This window comes from Anser brachyrhynchus, assembly GCF_964034855.1.
Source record: "Anser brachyrhynchus genome assembly, chromosome: 2".
In the NCBI taxonomy this organism is placed as follows: domain Eukaryota; kingdom Metazoa; phylum Chordata; class Aves; order Anseriformes; family Anatidae; genus Anser; species Anser brachyrhynchus.
The window spans coordinates 145074187-145095429 of NC_137695.1; the positions used below are offsets into that span (position 1 = coordinate 145074187).

The 21243-nt window shown below is 35.5% G+C and overlaps 1 protein-coding gene across 6 annotated transcripts in view; it reads right to left on the reverse strand.

The window, feature by feature from the left end:
* CSMD3 (CUB and Sushi multiple domains 3) overlaps positions 1–21243 on the reverse strand; it is a 703323-nt gene that overhangs the window by 588644 nt on the left and 93436 nt on the right. The window lies entirely within an intron of this gene.

Here is a 21243-nt window from a genome sequence, read left to right on the forward strand (position 1 = left end):
TAAGTATGCCAAAGTATTATGCCAAAGTATTTATTTTTTATGAGTGGTATGTGTGCACAACTTAGGTGGGTAAGGGATTTTTAAAATGAAGACATTACTAGCATGTCATCCACTACATTTTTTTTTCCTAAGAGATTATTATTAGAACTGTTCTATAACATAGCTTTCAAGGATGTGACGTTTATCACCATCATTATGCTGCTACTCAGAAAGGTAACGATTGTTTCTTTAATTTGGTTTCTGCACTGAAATTTGTATGTAAATAAAAAAAAAAAAAGTTTTTTTATTTGTGGATTAGTGGGTGCAAAATTAGAAAGAATTTTAAATAAGAATAAAACAACATTCTTCTATAATATCATTTGGTAAACTACTACAAATTTTCAAAAGGAAATGGAATGTAATTTGCTCAGATAATTGAAGTTATTTAGTAATATAATAACTTGAGTATTATTCATTGTGTAATGCTGTACATGACCCCAGGGCTTAAGTCTCATTTGTACGTAAAATTCTACAAAAAGCCACAAATATTAGCTAGAATAATTTTCTTTGACCATGTAAAGTGAAACATAGCAAGTCCATAATAACTCAAGGAGAAAGATACCAGATAAGCAGCAAAATGCCTGCAAGGTAATATATGCTACATTGATCTGATCATCACATGTTTAGACCATGGACAGGGATGCTACGAACTAGATCAGGTTGCCCAAAAAAGAAAACCTTTATGTGGGGCACACGTCAAGTAAGCAATCATCTCCTGAACCTGGTATCAAACACATATTAAACACACTTAAAATTCAAATTTCTCTGTAGCAGCTGAAGTGCTCTCTTTTTTTTTTTTTTCCTTCCTTATTTACAACATTTGTTATTTAATCTTCCTTCCACTACTGGTTCTACTGGTTCTAATTTGTATAAAATAATGCAGAAACATAAAATGTCAATTTATTATAGCTTTGCAAAATTAGAAAAAGTGTCAGAATCCATTCTCACTTTTAGTTTGGTCTCCAAATTATCATTTATTTTTTCATATCAAACAAAGAAGATAGATCCTGAAAAAGATTCTAAGTATAAAATAAAAGCAGGTAAAATTAACACTTTTCATTTCTTCACTGAGAATCTTCCCCACAGATAAAGCCAATTTTTCTGAAGACTGTAGAAACATTATTCCATACTAGATATTTTGAGGCACTGAATTTTCTGATATGTTCAAAGCACAAATATAATATTTCTAATTATAAGTTTTGCCTTTGTAATGTTAATGTAACTTTTTTTTTTTTAATACTATGAAATTTTGCAAACTAAATTTTGGTCCCCGTGACACATATGTAATTCAGAAATTTTTGGAGAATATTATTCTAAGAAACCATAGTACATGAAAAAAACAAAGATGCAAAAACAGTGGTCTATTCCCATTAAAATAATACAGTCTTCCTGCCAATTGCATTGTCTGATGCTATGTCCAGTAACTTCATAAATATTATTTATGTGGATACTACCATTTAGTGCTTACCAAATAATAACTTAGGAAGGTACTGATAGGACTTGCTCTTTTTGGACTACATGCTGATGAATTAACTATTAGCTGGTGAAGTTGTGTCTGTATGTCAGTATATTCAAATACACTTCTATTCATTTGGAAATTAGCAGATGATTAAAATTAATATCTGACTTGCCTGATGTTGCAACCATTCAATTTCAAATTGTGTGAAATCAGGTCTTTTATGTGCCAAACTCTTCACATTTTCCCACTAGTTCTGGTTAATGGGGAGAGGAAGGAAATTGAAACAACAGCATAGATATCCTCCATTGAAGAGGTTGCTTATTTCCATTTTCACAGATAAAAACATGCTCTTCTTACCCACAGTTTTCTTCTGCATTTGTTGTGGTCAGATAAAGTTTGCATCTGTTTAATTGAAATAAAAGGCACACTTTCATTTTTCTCTACTAATGCTCAACAAATGTTTGTTTCCGGTGACCATATCCCCTGAGTTGCACATGCTATTGAATTTTCTTATTTTGAATACTGAGATATCACAGAGAATATATATGATTACTTAAGAAAGTATGATTTTTTTTAATGTTGGTGTATTCAATTTAACATTCAGATTTTGACTGCCAAATTAAAATTAATTATTTCCCCACTAACATATATCTGGTTGTCCTCTTTCAAGACAATGCAAAATGTAGCATCTGTTTCAATCTATTTTGTGGCATTTTTTTCTTGAGTATTTCTCCCATAATTCATCATAAATAAGCATCTATGATCTCTGAACAGTAAACTGAGTAAACTTACCTGTAGAAAGTTACAAAAGCAACTAAAAACTAAATAGTTAAAAGCTAGATTGTTAAAGTGCAGTAGCAGTTAATCATAAGAGGTAGCCAATCGCAAAAACTAGGACAGTCAGGGGCATATGCATTTAAAAATTAAAGTATGCATTACACTACTAAGATCTTTGAAGATATCTATGGCATTAAATAAATTATTTAAACATCAGTGGTGATTTTATGTTTATGAAGAAGTTAAGAAATTAAATTACTTAAAAAAAATAGTTATCTACAACTATCATTTACATATATCCTTGTTTTTGCATAAGAGCATGCAACTTCTAAGTAGCCCAAAAGGTATTACCTCAATGTTTCTCTTACTTCCCTAAAACTGAATTATCTGCTTCACATACAAAATGTTGTACAGGTCTTTCAATTTCTCAGTATTGGATTTCTATATCAAATTCCACAGCCTAATGCTTGAGATTGAACTGTAATCTTTTTAGCATCTTTTACTCTCTCAGTGTGCACTGTAAACTAGGATGAACCCCACAAATGAAAGAAGTAGATTTGTTCCAGGCTCGCTTTGGCTTTCCCATGCCTCTTAACAAAATTACATTAATCTTACCAAATAGAAAAGTTGTCCTACCAAAACAAAACAAAAACAACAACAACAACAACAACACAAGTTGTCTGTATATCTCCAAATATTTATTTCACATTACAGGAAAACAAGATAATTCGGGTTGGAGGGGACCTCCGGAGGTTTCTGTTTTAACCTCTTGCTCAAAGAAGGGTCAGATCTGAGGTCAGAGCAAGTCGTTCAGGTCTTTGTTCAGCTGAATATTGAAAATCTACAGGGATGAAGATGGCCCACCCTCTGTGGGAAGTTTGATCCAATTCTTAACAGTCCATAAGATATACTGTGTCATATTCAAGTTCTTCTATCTTCTAGTAGCCTTTTTTTCACCTGATCTAACATATCTAAGTGATCTCAAATACCAGAAGAGAGTACCTTGTAGTTCTAATATCCTTATTGTCACAATATACACCAAAGTAGGAAAGTACTCTTCCCCCCCGTGAAGGAACACGTCCCAAGAAAAAGAAATCAGGATTTAGAACTGTAAAAGCCCAAGTTTCTGTCATTTTTTCCTCACAGTCCTTGACCCAAAGAAAATACTCTAGTTAGTGGGTGGAGGCTAGAGAGGAAGAAAACAAAGCACAGGGGAAAATACTAAGGAAATATAGATTGCCAAAGAGAAACACAATGTCTAACATGTCAACCTACAAAACAGTTTGATGGTGAAAAATAAATTGAAGTACAGAGCTACTAGGACAAATTAGTGCATTTTATTCTTTACCATAACTCAAGTAGAAATGAACTGATTAACATTTAAAACAGCTATAAGCCTTTGTTAGTACATACTGCTATTTATTTCTTGTACAGACCTTACAGGAATATTTCTATATTTGCATAAAGACATCTTACTTCTCTTACTTTCTAATAGGTGTTTGGGGTAGGTTTTCCAAGTGTATTTATTTATTTTTATTTCTTGTTTAGACAAAACAAAAAATTAAGTTTCACACTAAAAAATGAAAACGAAAAAAGAAAATAATAAAAAGATTATCTTAAAATCAAACCAGAACATTTTGGAGTGTAAGAAACTACTGCTTTTTTTATACATATGAAATTAAATATTTAAATATCTGAGACTCCTATCTGTAAAATGAAAGATCAAGTCAACAATGTTTTCATGATGACATATTTATGATTGCTCCAGTAACTGTTAGAGCAAAACTAGTTTCCCTTTACATGTTCGATGTTGTGGTCTTTTCTCACACTCGTATTCAATGGATCTATTCATGCATCTGTGCCTTTCTGAATTTTGAGCACAACAAACCATGTCAAAACAGTGGGTTCAGAGAACATCACAGGCTAAAATGTCAAGGAGCAATAGTACTTAGTCCAAGAGAGGATCAGATATACTAAAAAGAAACTGTGAGCAATGGATCATAGAATTGATTATGATAGCAATTAAGTCACTGCTCACACATATTAATACATTTTGGACAGAGAAATAATGACTTAAACTTCAAGGTTTTGTTGTTGTTTTTGTAGATATGCTCTAACTATTTTTCCATCATTATATTATAATGTAAAATAATCTAGAGCAACTAAACATTGTAATATTGTAAGAATAACTAGAATTGTAATATTGTAATATATCCCTTTCTAATCCTTCCTACTCTAAACATTTTCCACCATTGACCCACTATTTATTTCCTATAGTACTCAAATAATCAAAGATCATATTCTTTGCTAGTGTTCTGCTATACTTTTAGAAAATAACTATTTTAATTTAAAGGAAATCTATTCATCAATTCACAATAATAGAAAGATTTCTATTAAATTTAAGAGTGGCAGATTAGAACTGAGAAGAGGTTCTTATGATACGAAATTCTATGTTGAACTAGTTCTTTTGTTAATCCAAAAGTTTAAAAAGAATCCATAAGCTGATTGGACATGTAGCTAGTAAGTAAATTCAGAGTTTTGCAGTATATCACTGAAAGAATTGCCGGTTTTAGAAAGGATACAAAAAAAATCATAATTCAATAAATCAATTTTTAATTAGTGAAGCTAGCTAACTTATTTATTTTTTAGTGTAGCTAATTTGAGGCTTTGTAATTTCTGTATTTTATGTGGGCTTTAGGTACAGGTGTCAAGCCTTTGGTAGCAGGGGAGGCTCTGTGAGAAAAGGCCAGGGCTACCTTGTGTTAGATACAGTCAGTTCCAGCCATTTCCAACGGCCCAACTGCAAGACACAGCTGAGCTCAGAAGCCAAGGAAGTGGTGCCTCTGGGAAAGCAGACTTCATAAGGGCAATATGCTGCCTGGAAATGTGAGGAACAAGGGGAAGAAAGTGAGAAATAGCCCTGCAGACACCAATGTAAGAGAAGGAGGGGGAGGAGGTGCTCCATGCACTGGAGCAGAGATTATCCTGCAACCTGTGAAGCATGGTGGAACAAATATCCACACTGTGGCCCATGGAAGACCCACACTGGAGTAAGGGTAAATATGAGGAGGAAGGAGAAGTAGAGAGAAACTGTTATGGACTATCCCCATCTCTCCTGCACCACTCAGAGGAGATAGGAATGAAGGAGTGAAGTTGAGTCTAGGAAGAAGGGGAAAGTGGGAAGAAAGTGTGTTAGTTTTTGTCTTTGTTTCTCACCATCTAACTGCATGTTAATTATCAATAAATTAATTTTCCCAAAATTGAGTCTGTTATGCCTGTGATAGTAATAGGTAAGTGGTTTCCCTGTCTTTATCTCAACACGAGTTTTTTCATCTCATTTTCTCATTCTGTCCTGTTGATGAGGGAGACAGAAAACAGCTAGATGGGCATCTGACAGCCAACCAAGGTCAGTGCACCACAACTTTTAATTGTCATTCATACATTCCAGTTCAGAAAAAAAAATATTTTTGAAATCTCAAAAACTTAATGGGAAGCAAAAGTACTACTACTAAGTAGTAGACAACCTAGTCTGAATCTGCTCAGTCTTTAAGATTTTGGCTATGAATGCACTCACATTTGCACATTGAGAACTTATTAAATGTGTTGAATTTTAGCTGCTACTATTGCAAGCTTAACCTGTAGCATTCTTAGAAAATTTAACTGATGTTGGGTCTTCCTATTTGATTTCTCAGGCAGCAAATATTTAGCCATAAAGTTAGAAAGTTAAGAAATGAAAAATTGTTTTTAAAAAATAATTTTAATTCAGATATGAATAGGAGTAACTCCTACACCTTTGTACGTCTACTCAGTTTAAAACAAGCAAAATTTGTCTTAATAATCTCTAGAACAAAGCAAACTGAGCAGAAGTGTCTGACATGGTTCAAGTCTTGCTCTCACGGTAATTTGTTAATAAAAAAAATCTTGCACTTTATTCAAAAAATTATTATCAAAACAGCATATGATTTATTAACTAATTTATTTGTTCAAGTGATACTTTTTCCCTGTCAAAATACAAAACTGTTCATTATTTAAAATAATGAACATAGGCCAAAGCTGAACATTTTTAATTGAACAGCTGCTTTTAACTAAACAATAAATTACTCATCAGTTTCTGGTGTGATCATTTTCTTTACAAAGAATGTTTCTAAAAACAGTCACTATCCATTATCAGTCTGAAATTTTTATTAAACAGCTCTCCACTCATTTTTAGTATCGTCAATGAAACAGACTTTAAACATAATTACCTTTCCTAAAACAGTTAATTGAGCTTAATACATCAAAAATATCAAGAAAAAAAATGGGGTAAGAAGAACCGTATATCTCACTACCACACAAAAACATTCTTTAAAAATCTCTAGGGTCTGGATTTGGCTGCTTCTTGGACAGAAAAATAGATCAGAATAAAACATACGAAACCACTTACTTTTAAAGTACTCAAGAACATTTTTAGTTCCTTAAAGTAACAAGAATTCAAAAAAAAAAAGAAGAAGAAGCAAGCAGTACATATTTTTACTCTCTAACAGCTAAAACAGTATGATAACAGAGTTTACTTTTCTCTTCTTAAAATTGGGTTAGGATGAATAGCATAGTACTTTTGAGCTGGTTTTGGAGCTTTCTAAGCACCAGAGCAGAAGCCTGCTCCTTCCAGCTTTCCCACAGCTCTACCACTGATTTCACAAGGCTTTACACAGTCCTCTGTGAATTGGTTCATCTAACCACCATGTTGAAGAACTAATCCATTAATCCAAGCCTATTCAGTTCGCAAAGGGAAGCGTGTTCACAGGGTGATGAGCCTGATGAGGACCAGAGCCAATGAAAGTGAAGGGAAGGATCAAACATAACCAAGGTCAGAGCCAGATTTGCTTCTTTAAGTGACAACAAGCTTTTTGATGATCTTAACTATCTTCTGTAACTTTAACTTAATGTGTGAAAATAGCACGATATGGAAAGGAGAGATGCCATATTTTGCTTATCACCACTGTAGGTGCCAGGAACTTCCAGAGCAGCTTCAACTTATATTAAATATTCTGCCGAGTTTCGGAATTCATCCATGAGCAAAATGACATTATCACTGCACATGTTATTTCTGTTCTGGTACATAGATAAAGTTGCAGTAGCAGGGCATATGAAGGAGGAAAAGCTATCTGCTATTATATATATTATTTTATATTTATATATATATATATAATATATAATAATAATAATAATAACAATAATAATATAATATATATATTTATATTTATATATAAATATATAAATATACTCTATAAATCACTTTCTTAGAACATAAAGTCATTGCTGAGTAACAGCAAAAAAATAGAATAAATCCTATCAGTTCATCATCTATATTAGCTGGAAAACATACTTCAAAGCTTGCACTGCAGTAGTTAAAAAATTATAATAATTCATGAAATTTATTTCATTCCATTTTCTTCCAGAAATCTTGTACTCCGAGTCAAAAGCTACCTACTTTTCTCACAGTCTCCTGTTCACTTTAAAGGAGAATATATAGCCTGAGTATAAAGCAAAGAGTAAGACAGAAGCCTGGGAGATGTTAGAGGAAGATCTTCCTCCTCCAACACCAGATATTGCTATCTTTCTACAGAAAGGCATATGGTACTTCAAGACAGAACCTGAATCCACTGCAGTAGAGAATGAAATATGCGTAAAGATTTCATTTTAGACTTCTGCAGTGAGAAATTAATCTTTCCATTTCCCATATCCATTCTAAAATGCCCTTGAGGTGAGGTTAGAAGAACAGCAAAACTTTTTAGTTGCATGAGAGGAAGTGATCCATAACACAGAAAAGAATAGAAAAATGCAGGGCAACAGAGACAAGCACATCCAAAACAAAGTAGAGGAGAAAGCCAAGATAAAATGGAAAAGATTTTTAATTGCAGATCTAAAATTGTAAGGGAAACAGATCTGGCAAAAAAAGCTGTGATATTGAAGACATTTTTTACTGCATCATGCCATAAATGAAAAAAAAAATAAAAATAAGTAAATAAATAAATAAACACACAGATAAGTAAAGGGCTGTAAATTAATGTGTATATTACATGAGCACATAGAATATAAATGAGTCATTTTCAGTCTTGTAAGAGGTAGGTACATAATTCCATATTGATAATTATATCTAAAATGTCACAGCAAATTTTACACATTTGTTCTTGACAGCAGTTTCAATCAAGAAGATGAAAAGCATATCTGAGAAAATATATACTGAGTTTAAAATTGAAAATAAGGTCCCTCTTTAGAGGGGAAAAAAAATCTAATTAAAAAAATCAGACTTGGAAAATGTAGATTTTCATTTTTTTTAATCTTCTCCTTTACCGCCTGAAAATCAATGCATGTGAAGTATTTGCTCTTCTGTCCTCACAAACAAAAGGGATAAGTTTTTATAGGAAAAACAAAAACATAATCTCAGCATAGTTAATTTTCAGATTTTTCAAAACAAAATAAGTGTAATTTTCAAATTAATAGACTGTTGTCTTCGGAGAACTCCTATGATATGAAAAGAACAGAAAGAAATGGTAATGATCAAAGGAACTGCTGTTTACAGAGGACAGTGAAACATTTTAATAATAGAAAATAACATTTAAAATAACAGAAAGGTATCAGGTACCCAGTTCTAACCTGCACTTTTGAAAATCTTCCTTTAACTGACCTAATAGGAGCATTTTTCCAAAACTAACGAAGATGTAAAATCAATTTAAAATGGGTGCATCATTACCATCAAAACTTTTTATACATTTTTTATAAAAACTACTATACTATTATAATATTAAACTATTATTTATATTATACTTTTTATCAAAACTTGTATATATATATATACATACATATATATATCTCCCTTATATCAGAGATCCTTAGTGCTCACTCAATTTGATTCAGAATCCAATATAATCACTGGGTATCTTCCCACTGATTTCCCTGGGCTTTGAATCACACCTTTAGTTCTTTTACCTCCCTGCTCTGAACATTTCCATTTAAATAAAGAGATCTGCATTTTCTGAGTAATTGAAAACCAAGCTTTTATCTTGATATACATAAAAGACCACTGAAAAACATCACCTGCCTGAAAGAAATTAGTTAGCATATAAAAGTACAGAGCTCTTCAACTATATATATTCTTAATAGGTAATAAACGTAGTTAATCATTCCAAAAGTCATGAGGACAAAATGCAACTTACCCTTGACAACAATAAATGCACTAGAATATTATTCTCAATTTCATATATAGCCTGAGAATGTAGTTTATTACATGTCATTCTGCTATGCATGAAAGCATACAATATTGTACTATTGCTCAAAAATTTTAACATAATGCTTCTCTAATTTTCTTAAATATTAAGGAATAACTAGAACTATTATTGCAGCAATAACTGAGTAATTACTTTTACAGTTTTAAGAACACACTGTTGTGTGAATATCTGTACTGCTCTACTGTTAAGAGACAGCCATTTCAAAATAAAATATTGCTTTTCTATATAAAGTAACACTTCTACTAAACATTGCTAAGAAAAGTTTATCAGGAAAAGGTCTTTTTGATTATATTCTGATAATCCAGAATTTTAGCACAAAGATAAATTTAATCCCATTCTTGGAGCGTCACAATCATTTAAAAGAAGAAATTTTCAGATACTGTTACTTTTGCTGTAAACAGGTAAGAAGATGCAACTAGTGTTTGTATATACTATTGGACAATAACTATGCTTGTATAAAATGTATCTGCAAATAGTTTTACCTGCCAAGTCTGCACGCAGTATGTACCTTAAATATGGGGTAGGTTTAAATAAAAATAAATGTATAAAACAGATAGGAGTCCACTTAGCTATTAATATATTTTGCTGTTTTGAAACAGTAGGCTAGGCTGTGTTGTCTTAATTTCATTTTATGAGTGATTTTTGACATTTTGACATTTAAAATAAATTAATCTTTGTAAAGAGTATCAGATGGTGGACTAAACAAGACTTTTAAATGAAATTATTATTGCAGACTGGATACTGCACACATACACAATAAAAAATAACAGTAATAAAAAAAAGATGCGTTAGCTATCTACATTTCATGCCAACATAAGCTGTCACAGTTGTAACTTTTTGCTACTCATAAATATAATTGAACAAACTAATCTCTACAGGAACTTTCAAATGTTTTCATTGACTCTGTATTGTATGGGTGTATGACTGTGTAATAAAAGTGGTATATATAGCTTTTCCAAACCACTGAGATAACTATTGCAAAGCCTGTAATGCAAATATTATTCTCAGAACACTGCACATTTGACAAGGTATAGAGTAAATATGTTTTTTAGAGCACTGAAGGTTAGTCCAGTTCCATATCTGTCTTAGAATTTTACCTTTGAATTCAATACTAGGAATAGCCTTTAAATACCAGTTGGATAAAAGTACTTTGTTTAAGCAAACATACTTTTCATCATTAAAACAAAAAATAAAAATAAAAAAATAAACATAATTGATCATAAATCAAGTTGTGTTTGTGTTTTCAGATTTATTATTTTAATATATGATGATCTCCCTGTTCTTATCTCAACCCTTGATCCTTTTCCATCCTATTTTCTTCTCCTTTTCCTTTGAGGAGGAAGAGTGTGAGAGTGGCTATGGTGGACCTCAGCTGCCCATCAGGGTAAAAACACCACACAATTTCATCTCCAGTTTAATTTGTTCAAAGCCTTGTTGTTGCTTAGTGCCCCATTTGAAATTGTTCTTTTTCCAGGTCACTCAATAGAGAGGTCTTACAATCAGACTAATTTGGAATATTCCTTCTCCAAGAACCCACAACACCTAAGAAAGTCTGTGTTTCCTTTTTGCTAATTGGTGGAGACATGGTTATTTTTTTGATCACATTCATTGTGATCTGATGATGTCCATCTTACCTTTTTATTCCTAAAATGGATCTCCTGCGCAGGCCCTTTGACCCTACTTTGTTTTATGGTAAAACCAGATTTTGGAAGGATTTGGACTATTTTCTTACCTTTCCCAAAAACTTCTGCTGTGTTGCCCCACGCAACAATGTCATCAATGTATTGCAGGTGTTCAGGAGTTTCCCCCTGTTCTAGTGCAGACTGGATCAGTCTGTAGCAAATGGTAGGGATACGTTGTCATCCCAGGAGCAGTCAATTACAGGTATGCTTGCTGTCCCTACAAGTGGAAGCAAACTGTGGCCTGCAGTCTGCTGCCAAAGGGATCGAGAAAAATGCATTACAGATGTCAATTGTGGCATACCACTTGGCTGCCTTTGACTCTAGTTCCTATTGAAGTTCTAGCATGTCTGGCACGGCAGCACTCAGAGGTGGTGTGACTTCATTCACGCCACGATAGTCCACTGTTAGCCTCCACTCTCCATTACACTTTCACACTGGCCATATAGGACTATTAAAGGGTGAGTGAGCCTTGGCGATGACTCCTTGGCTCTCCAGTTGATAAATGAGCTTATGGATGAGAATCTGGGAGTCTTGGTACAGTATTGCTGCTGGTGCACTACTGTAGTAGAGATCATCACCTACTGTTCTTCAGTGCTCAGCAATCCCACAACAGAAGGGTCCTCTGAGAGATGGGGCAAGGTAGGCAGCTGCTTAATTTCCTCTGTCAAGGCAGCTATACCAAAAGTACACCAGTACCCTTTGAGTCCTTGAGGTAGTCTATGCCAAGGATGCACGGAGCCTCCAGGTCAGTTACAATGGGGTCCTTTTGCCATTCATTCCCAGCCAGGATCACTTCAGCCTCCAATACAGTTAGCTGTTAGGATCCTCCTGTCACTCCAGCGTTTTGTCCCTCTATAGATTGATGGCATTAGGATACACTGTGCACCAGTGTCCGCTAGAGTCATATACTCCTGAATGTCTGATGTACCAAGACATTGAATCCACACAGTCCAATAAACACAGTTATCCCTTTCCTGCACCCGGATGGAGGTAGGGCCCCTCTAGTTCTGGTCATAGTATTCATTACTCACTTCTTGCAAATGCAAGTCAGAAGTCCCTTTATTAAAATCAGAAGTAAGATCAGCCCTTTTACTCCATCTGGGGAACTGCCCGCTAAAAACTGAAGCTGCAATTTTCCAGGAAGAACACCCTTTTGTGACTGTTCTTCCTTGCAACTCGTACCCATGCTTCTAAGGTTGAGGTAGATTTTCCATCCCACTTCCTCATTTCCTCTCCATGGTAACACGTGGAATCACAGGGTAGCATGTGGTTTGTATCCACTATATCCTCTCTCCTGAGCAGAGGAATGCTTATTTCTAATAGCTGAGATACTGGACTGTAGAGGTGGGGAGTAGGACATATCCTCTTTGAATTGACGGAACTACAAGGACAGGTTCTGCACAGCCAGATGCAGGCCTGTAGGGAGGAAGAGAGACTTTCTTCATATTTCTGGAGTTGGCCAGAATTCATCCACTGTTTGCCTCTCTCCATATTTACAGGTAATTACTGTCAATGACTTAGCATAAGACGATGGTGTGCTCCATAAGAACTTCTACCACATGGGTTACGTGCACTTGACTTTATCTGGATATTTGGATAATTGTTCATTGTCCAGGTCATCATAAATCATCTCCAGCATGCCTCATTTCCTCAGGTACTGGATACCTCTCTCCATGGTGGTTCACTTGCTTGAGTGACTTACAACATCTTCCTCAAAGGAATACCTTTCCTTCATGCCTAACAGGAGTAACCTCTAGAGGCTGAGGGCTTGTGCCCCCTTTCCTATCACTTTGTCAATACTCCCTTACCTGGAGAGGGATCCCAGCTGCTTGGCTTCCTTGCCCTCTAGTTCCATTCTACTGGCCCCATTATCCCAGAATTGGAACTGCTAGGTGACAATGTGCTTGCCTGGATAATGGCTGAAATCTTTTTGCATATCTCACAGCTCACCCAGGGATAGGAACCAGGTGCTTACTGCCTCATTTATGAGTTCTTCCTCTTTCTTTTCTGTTCTTGCGATGGTCCTGCTTTGGAGTAGCCTTCTTTATCAAATTCTTCCTCATTCCCGTTCTTTGTAGGAGTTTCTTCCCTTACTAAATGAGCTGACTTTCACACCCATTGTTTCTTCTCGTGTATGAGGATGATCAGAAATGACTGATACTGATATGGGTTGGTTCTCTGGTTCAGCTGCAATGCCTGTCGCAGGGCTGCAGTAGCCGCAGAGCAGCCGTAGAGCCTGTTGCAGGGGTTGGAGTGGCCTCAGCACCTGTTCTTATGCTGTCAGATCCAGAGACCTTTTCCCCTTGGGGGTGCTGAATAATGTTGAACAGCATTCAGTAAGCATGGGCCAGGCCCCAGAACATTGCAGTGATTTTTGTCTCTCTGGAATTGCCAGGATGACAGCATTTTTTCCCAAATATTTTACCAGTTTTTCAAGATTCTGCACTTTTTCAGGGGTGAAATTCCAAAACACTGGAGGTGTTGAGTGTCTTAGGTACCTGTCCATACTATCCCCTGCACCCTGTTACTCATAACTATGCAGCCTTAGGGCAGATCTCTCGTTGGCATTCTTAAAGAGTTTTTTAACCTTAAACAAAACCTGAAGCACATTCAGTAGACGTAGCAATAGGAACATGCTGGTTTGAACATCCCAAGGATATTCAAAATTCCCAACACCTATTGTAATTAACCTGGAGAAGAAGGAGGAGGTGAAGCAGAAAGAGTATGTGAAGGAGTTAGGGAAAGTGGGCCCCATTGATTGGTTCTCCAAGAAGAAGAATAGAGTATAATTATTAATAGCTTTGGAAAGATGGTTCCCAAAGAGCAAAGATGATGACAATGCTGAGTACAAATATCAGATTAGTTTCATGACCTGCAATTTTATTATGTCATAAGCCAGTGTTACACAATACAGCAAAAGGGTAACCTTAATTCAGCCCCCAGGGGTGATCAACATGACAGAGAGCAGAGAGCAAGTAAGGTATAACATAAAATGAGTGCGAGAACGAACAAACACACGCACACAAAAATCAACATTGAGACCAGCAACTTTAAACTAATATAGTGTTTATAACAAATGTATTTTAACGTGCTCTGGTCAGATCCAACTAAGCACCACATAGCCATTTGCTTACCTCCTCCCCCCCCCCCCCCCCCCCCCACACACACAGTGGGACAGGGGAGAGTATCAGAAAAAAAGGTAAAATTTATGGGTTGACGTAAAGACAGTTGAATAGGAACAGGAAGGGAAAATAACAGCAGTAAAAATAATGATAGTAACAATAATAGAGGAGAATTATATAAAGCAAGTAATGCACAATGCAATTGCTCACCACCCACCAACCAATGCCCAGCCCATCCCTAGCACTGGCAGCCCCTCCCCCAGGCCAACTCTCTCCAATGTTATTGTTCAGCATGATGTGATATGGTATGGAATATTCCTTTGGCCAGTTTGGGTCAACTGAGCTGGTCTTGCCACCTCACTGGCAAGGCAGCATGAGAAGCTGAAAAGTCTTTGACTTAGTGCAAGCACTGTTCAGCAACAACTAAAACATTAGTGTGCTTGAGCAACCTGATCCAGTGGGAGGTGTCCCTGCCCAAGGCAGGGGAGTTGGAATTGGATGATAATTAAGATCTCTTCCTACCCAAATCATTCTATGAGTCTATGATTATATTGGCATTATTCTCTTCCAAAATCCGAAACACAACACTATCCCAGCTACTAGGAAGAAAAATAACTCTATCCCAGCTGAAACCAGGACAATAGTATACTGTTGATATTAAACTGTATTTAAGTAAAATAAAATATCATTTTATATGTACATAAACAATTTGTATGATAAAATGTTCATTCCAAACTGTGTAACATAATCCATGTATATAGTGTATAATCTAATCTATAGGAGCCATTTTTCAGTAATAAACTATCACATTCACTACTGAAGACGAATATTAGAGAGAGAGAGGAATGTTCTCCAGTTTAAGCCTTGTTCTCCAAACATCCCTTAGTTCTAATTAGTGTACATATAAATACACACACACAAATGCATGCATTTGCACACCAACTCATATGTTTTTTGGTTTTTTTTTGGCTTTCTGCTGCATTATCAGTTAATATAGAATGAACATGACTTTCTTCAAAAATAGAGATAGACTATTCATATAGGAACTAAGCACTCAAAGACAGAAGTAATAATTTATAACAACATATATGCATATTACATAGCTGGTCTAGGTACATTCTGGATCAATTATCAACTTTTTAAGGTATGAGATACTGATAATTTCAACTACAAAAATACAAGCTGAATTTAAGAACTGGTTTAACAGTTACCGTTCTGCCATGTAAGCAAGTCAAATAGTTATACACCACTACAATACAATGAATTCTTCCTGTAGACTATAACTTTCTGGGACAAGATGGTTATTGTGAACTACACTTCTTTCTGCTTACATAGATGGAAACAGGTGGAAAACTAATGATCACAGATTGCCTGTGCTGGTACGCTGTGGCATAATGTCATAAATTAAGTGGTCTCAACAATAATCAACTTTGCTTCCTAGACTTTTTCATGTCCAATAAAACAATTAGCAAATCAAAACAAAATGAATAATATTTAGCAGAAGTGTTTTTTCAAGATGATCACATTCATCGTCTGTTATTTGAATTCTTCATTTGTATAACACCAGTTATTAGCTTTTCCAAAAATGATAATAGTTCTCAGAGGCTATAAAAGAGATTTTTCTTCCATTACACAAAAGGTTAAGTAAGCAAGGTAGTCCAATATCCATCAGCTATTTCAAAGTATTCAAACTGACCATACCAGTTACTTCAGAGAAAGATATCCCTTTCAAGTTTAGCAATGGAAAAGTCTCTTCCTAAGTTCAGTTAGGAATAAAATTAACTCCATCTTAAATAATGGCTACAAAATTTTATTTTTATTTTTATTTTTATTTGATCCTTACCATTTAACCTTGTTCATCCTTCTAGCTAAGTGAATGTCTAATCCATTTTTCCTAACTTGTTAAAATTTTGGCCTCTTTGTAGTAATGTAAGTAGAAGTTCAAGAGTTTGAACTTCTTCAAGTTTGCCTTTTCTGAACAAGCACTTTTTTATATCAGTTTTAATATATTTTTTTTGCCTTTCACTTTCAACGGGTATCTAGAAATTTAACATCATACCAAAATATGTCCAAGAATATAGCTTATTTGGTGTGAGCTGCTATTCTCTTAGCTTTGTGTTTATAATCACAATGCTAAACATTTTATTGCTTCAATGCATTTTCTTCATGAAGCAGTCCTCTCAGATTGCAAGAGAAATCTCCATTTAAATGTCTTACCTGCTCAGAATCCATATCTCAGAGCTAAAATCCCAAATGTCCATTTACCATTACATTCTGCTATATTTGTTTCAATTATCTTTTTTATCTTATCTACAAGCCTTCTTGTATTCATTGCTGTATGTTCAGTTTCCAACATTATACATATTTTCTGTTTACACTTTTGCTTTATTTATTTTTTGTTCACATAGTGTAATTTTTCTTACTTAGATTCATTTACCTTATCTATCTCATCATTTTCCTCATTGTTTGCTGGTTTGCTGTGCCTTTGTTCCCTGTTTTTAATTGCTATTATTCCCTCCCTCAGTCTGCATTGGTCTTTGATTTTTTTTCCTTTTTTTCTTACCTCCTCATTGATCTTTGACTGGAATTTACACTGTTTTATTTTCTCTTTCTTTGTAAAGGGAGACTGTCATCCTATTTGGTTTTGTTCATTAGTCACTAAATTCCCAAGTGAAATTCTTTCCTTCCTTTGGTGTTTTCTCTTTCCATGCAAACAGTGGAGAAAGCTAGAGAATAGTGGCTCAACTGAAAGAAAAATCAATGACTCAGTCATCAGTGGTTTGAAGGTGTTTCCAAAGTGCTGAATCCTTAATTTGATCCTAATCAACTCATGGTTTCTGCTCTGGTTGCTAATTTGGACAGAAAGTGCGCAGTGATAAGAGAAGAAAAGTGCCTGTACTTAGAGCATAATAAAAATAGGTTGAGTGGAAAAACAACGAAGAGCTGTGGTTGCCTCTGATGATAAAGGAAACTTTTTGAGGTTCAGTAAATGTCCACTGTCTCCCTGTCAACAGCAATTGTTTTACATCAACAGCCCCAAATGCTTAAACAGAAAAAGGAAAAAAAGTGAAAAAGGAACCTTTGCACATTTTAGTAATCAAGATTATTTGGGAATATAACTTGAATAATTGCAAATATTCTAATCTGACATATGTCTTAAAGGCTTAATAACTGAATAACCAAAGAGATTTTGTCTCTGACAGATTTAATCTAGAACCTTATTATGGTGGTTTTACCCAGCTGGGCAGCTGAGCTCCACCACAACCACTCTCTCACTTGCCCTCCTCAAAGGGAAAGGGGAAGAAAATACAATAGAAAGGGCTCAAGGGTTGAGATAAGGACAGGGAGATCACTCAACCTACTACTTACAAACTAGAGCAGTGAGAAACAAAGAAAACAAATTAGAAACACCTCCCCCCCCCTGCCCCCCCCCCCCCCCCCCAGTCCCCCATCCACACTCTACCACCTCCTTCCCCTGAGTGGTGCAGAGGAATGGGGAACAGGGCCTGCAGTCAGTCTATAGCACTTCATCTCTGCCGTTCTTTCACGGTCGCTCTCTGCCCCTGCTCCACGTGGGGTCCCTGGGGTCCCTCCCACGGGATGCCGTCCTTCCCAAACTGAGCCTGCGGGGGCTGCCCACAGGCAGCAGCTCTTCAACAACTGCTCCAAGGTGGGTCCGTACCACAGGGCCCATCCGTCAGGAGCAACCTGCTCCAACATTATAACCCCCTGGCCAGCAGCTGCCCCCAGATCACCTGCTCTTGTGTGGGCTCCTCTCCATGGGCTGCAGCTCCAGCCCGGGGCCTGCTCCTGCGGGGGCTCTCCATGGGCCGCAGCCTCCTCCAGGCCACATCCACCTGCTCCACCGGGGGCTCCTCCACGGGCTGCAGCGTGGAGATCTGCTCCGTGTGGGACCCGTGGGCTGCAGGGGGACAGCCTGCTCCACCAGGGGCCTCTCCACCACCTGCAGGGGAACTGCTGCTCTGTGCCTGGAGCGCCTTCTGCCCTCCTTCTGCACTGACCTTGGTGACTGCATGGCTGGTTCTCACTCTTGCTCTCCCAGCTGCTGTTGTACAGCAGGTTTTCCCCCTGTCTTAAATCTGCTCTCCTAGAGGCGCAAACAACATTTATTTTATTTATATATATTATTTTATATATATGTATAATTATATATATATAATTATATATAATTATATATAATTTAATATATTATGTATATTATTTAATTTATATATATATATGTTTATATATATAAATACATAGGTTTGGCCACTGAAAGATTGCTTTCTGAACATATAACTATACAAAATTCTTTTAGTCATCAAAATGAGACACAAATATACTGGATTATTCAATTAATTCCAATATAATTGCAGCAGGTATGTATTTTTTCTCTGCTTAAAATAGATCTAAATTTGTTTCATTGAATTCAATGCAATGTTAATTTCATTATGAATATTTAAATATTAAATCAATTAACTGGTTACATACCGGTAATTTTGGGAAATATATTTACTTGGAACTGTGAACAAAGTTTGGGTAGATAATTGCAAATTATTGTTCAATTATTTAAAACTGTCTCCAATATCACACTACAAATTGGGGTAACGAACTAGATCAAAAAATGATATTTTAAGGAAAAAAAAAAAAAGAAGAAGAAGGACATACATACTCTGGTGTTTCCTGATAACACATTATATGTTATGCTCAGGAATTTCTTAAAAACTAAACATACAAAAATTATATAGGTTGTAAAGCAAAACAGTTACTAGGAAATGTCAGAATTGGGGTTGCCATTCTCTCAGTCACCTACAAATACATCGTATCACTGCCACTAATTGCATGTTTTAAAATTAATTGCTGTTTACATATGAGTATTTAAGGACTGACATGAAAAGTACTCAATGAAAAAAATCATACAGTTAATCCCATACTTTATACAATATCTAAATGTTGCAGTGAAGGTAATTATTTAATAGTTTTGTCCCAGATTTTTGTATATAGCATCAGAATCTGGAGGAACCCAACAGACCCTCCTTGCCATGACCAGCCTCGGTTGGGATTCCCACTCACCCCTGCCCAAGGGTCCTGAGACTCTGTTTCAGATCACCCCATGTCTCAGCGGTGCTCTACAGGTGCTCCTCCCTAGCTCTGTCCCTGTCCCTGCCTCATGTATGAATTTTTTACTCCCAGATGAGATCGTTGGAGGGACCCTAGACCTGGTTCATCACTTGTCATGTCAGGGACTGTTACTCCTGTGACTAGTTCCCTGGACCCTGTTACCAGGTCCAAGGTCTGAACTTGCAAGATTGTGCCCTGCTGAGAGCACAGCCTGTGTGAGGTCAACCTTGTCACCCAGCTTGTATCCCTCAAAGAGCAATCCTGTTTCTGGTAATCCTTGATATATGGCACTAGCTACTACAGTGAATTATTTACAAGTTTTACTAAAATTTGTTTGCATAATATGCAAGGGGTGTCATTAGATGACTCTATCTGGCTTTTTCAAAACTGGTGATTTATGTGATGTTTTATCAGTTCAAAACATACTTTCCATTTATTTAACTTAAAAGTGAAATTTCTTATCATAAGTGCTTATTTCTCAAGCTGAGCACCCAGAAATTTTTTTAAAGTGTTATTGATATGCATCTTCAAAAAACTTGTTTGAAAGCATCTAGTAACATATAAAAACTTTTTGAAAGGCAGAACATTTATAAAAATGGAACAGGACTTCTACCTGAAAATACAACACTTTCACTCAATAGAAGTCAGAACTATTAGCTAATTTCCAAAATAAGGTGTATCCAAAGTGGCAATTTAAAATCAATCATATAAAAACAAACCCTGCTTTTTTTTTTTTTTTTTGAACTAAATGTATAAACATGAAAGATATAGTACACAGAAGTGTCACAAAGATGCACAGGGAAGACAAGAATAAAAATAGACAGTGACATGCTACAAGTAGACTAACAGGAATGAAATTTGCTGAAAGTTTATTTCAAATACAAGAAGTAATACTATTTTTTCTGCTAACCGACTTTTTTGTGGGTGCTACAGAAATATGATTTATAGAACGATATATATATATTTGTCTTCACAGCTTTATTCTAGATTTTCTGTATTTATAGTTTGAGGCAAATATCTAGCACATTAAATATGCTTGATCAAGCATATACAATAAAATAATACATGAAAATATAATATTGACTGTACACTTTCTTTAATGGCCATATCTTATATGCTTCTCTTCCATTTGTGGATGGTTTAGCTGCCATTAAGTGCCATCTAAACTACATAACACTGTTAAGCAATTTCTGAAGACAGTCAATAACTGCAAAATTCAACAAGATTCAATTCTGAGGAGAAAAATTAAAGGATATACAAAGCTGGATGAAGATGGAGTCAGAGGTCATGAGCTTCACAAACCGCCCAGCTGGGAAACTTCTTTATGTCATACAGAAACCATTTTCAGTGAACAAATTCTAGTAGAAACCAATGTCTGAGACCATTTTTTAGCTGTCCTGTTATGTACTTTGCAGATGGATGTGTATAATCCCCTGAGAATATTTTAGTCTTTAAGGTGATGGTGAGTTGATTACATTTTTATAAATGTCAATAGATCGACTGTCATGCTAGAAAGTTTCCACAAGAATCTGTATATCATTGAAACTCTACTTAAGTAAAAACCTTTTGCAAAAAGAAAAGTTCATGAAACATTACCTTACTCCTTCCTACAGTAATCTGAGAAAATAAACATCACCATGAAAGATTTAGTAGAGCTTGCATAATTCACTATTACTTTCTTAAATTAAAACCCAATACTCCAGTCTCACACAAATGTATACTATTTTTTTTCCCTGCACCCACACACAGACAAGATCTCGCAAGTCTCATGAAAG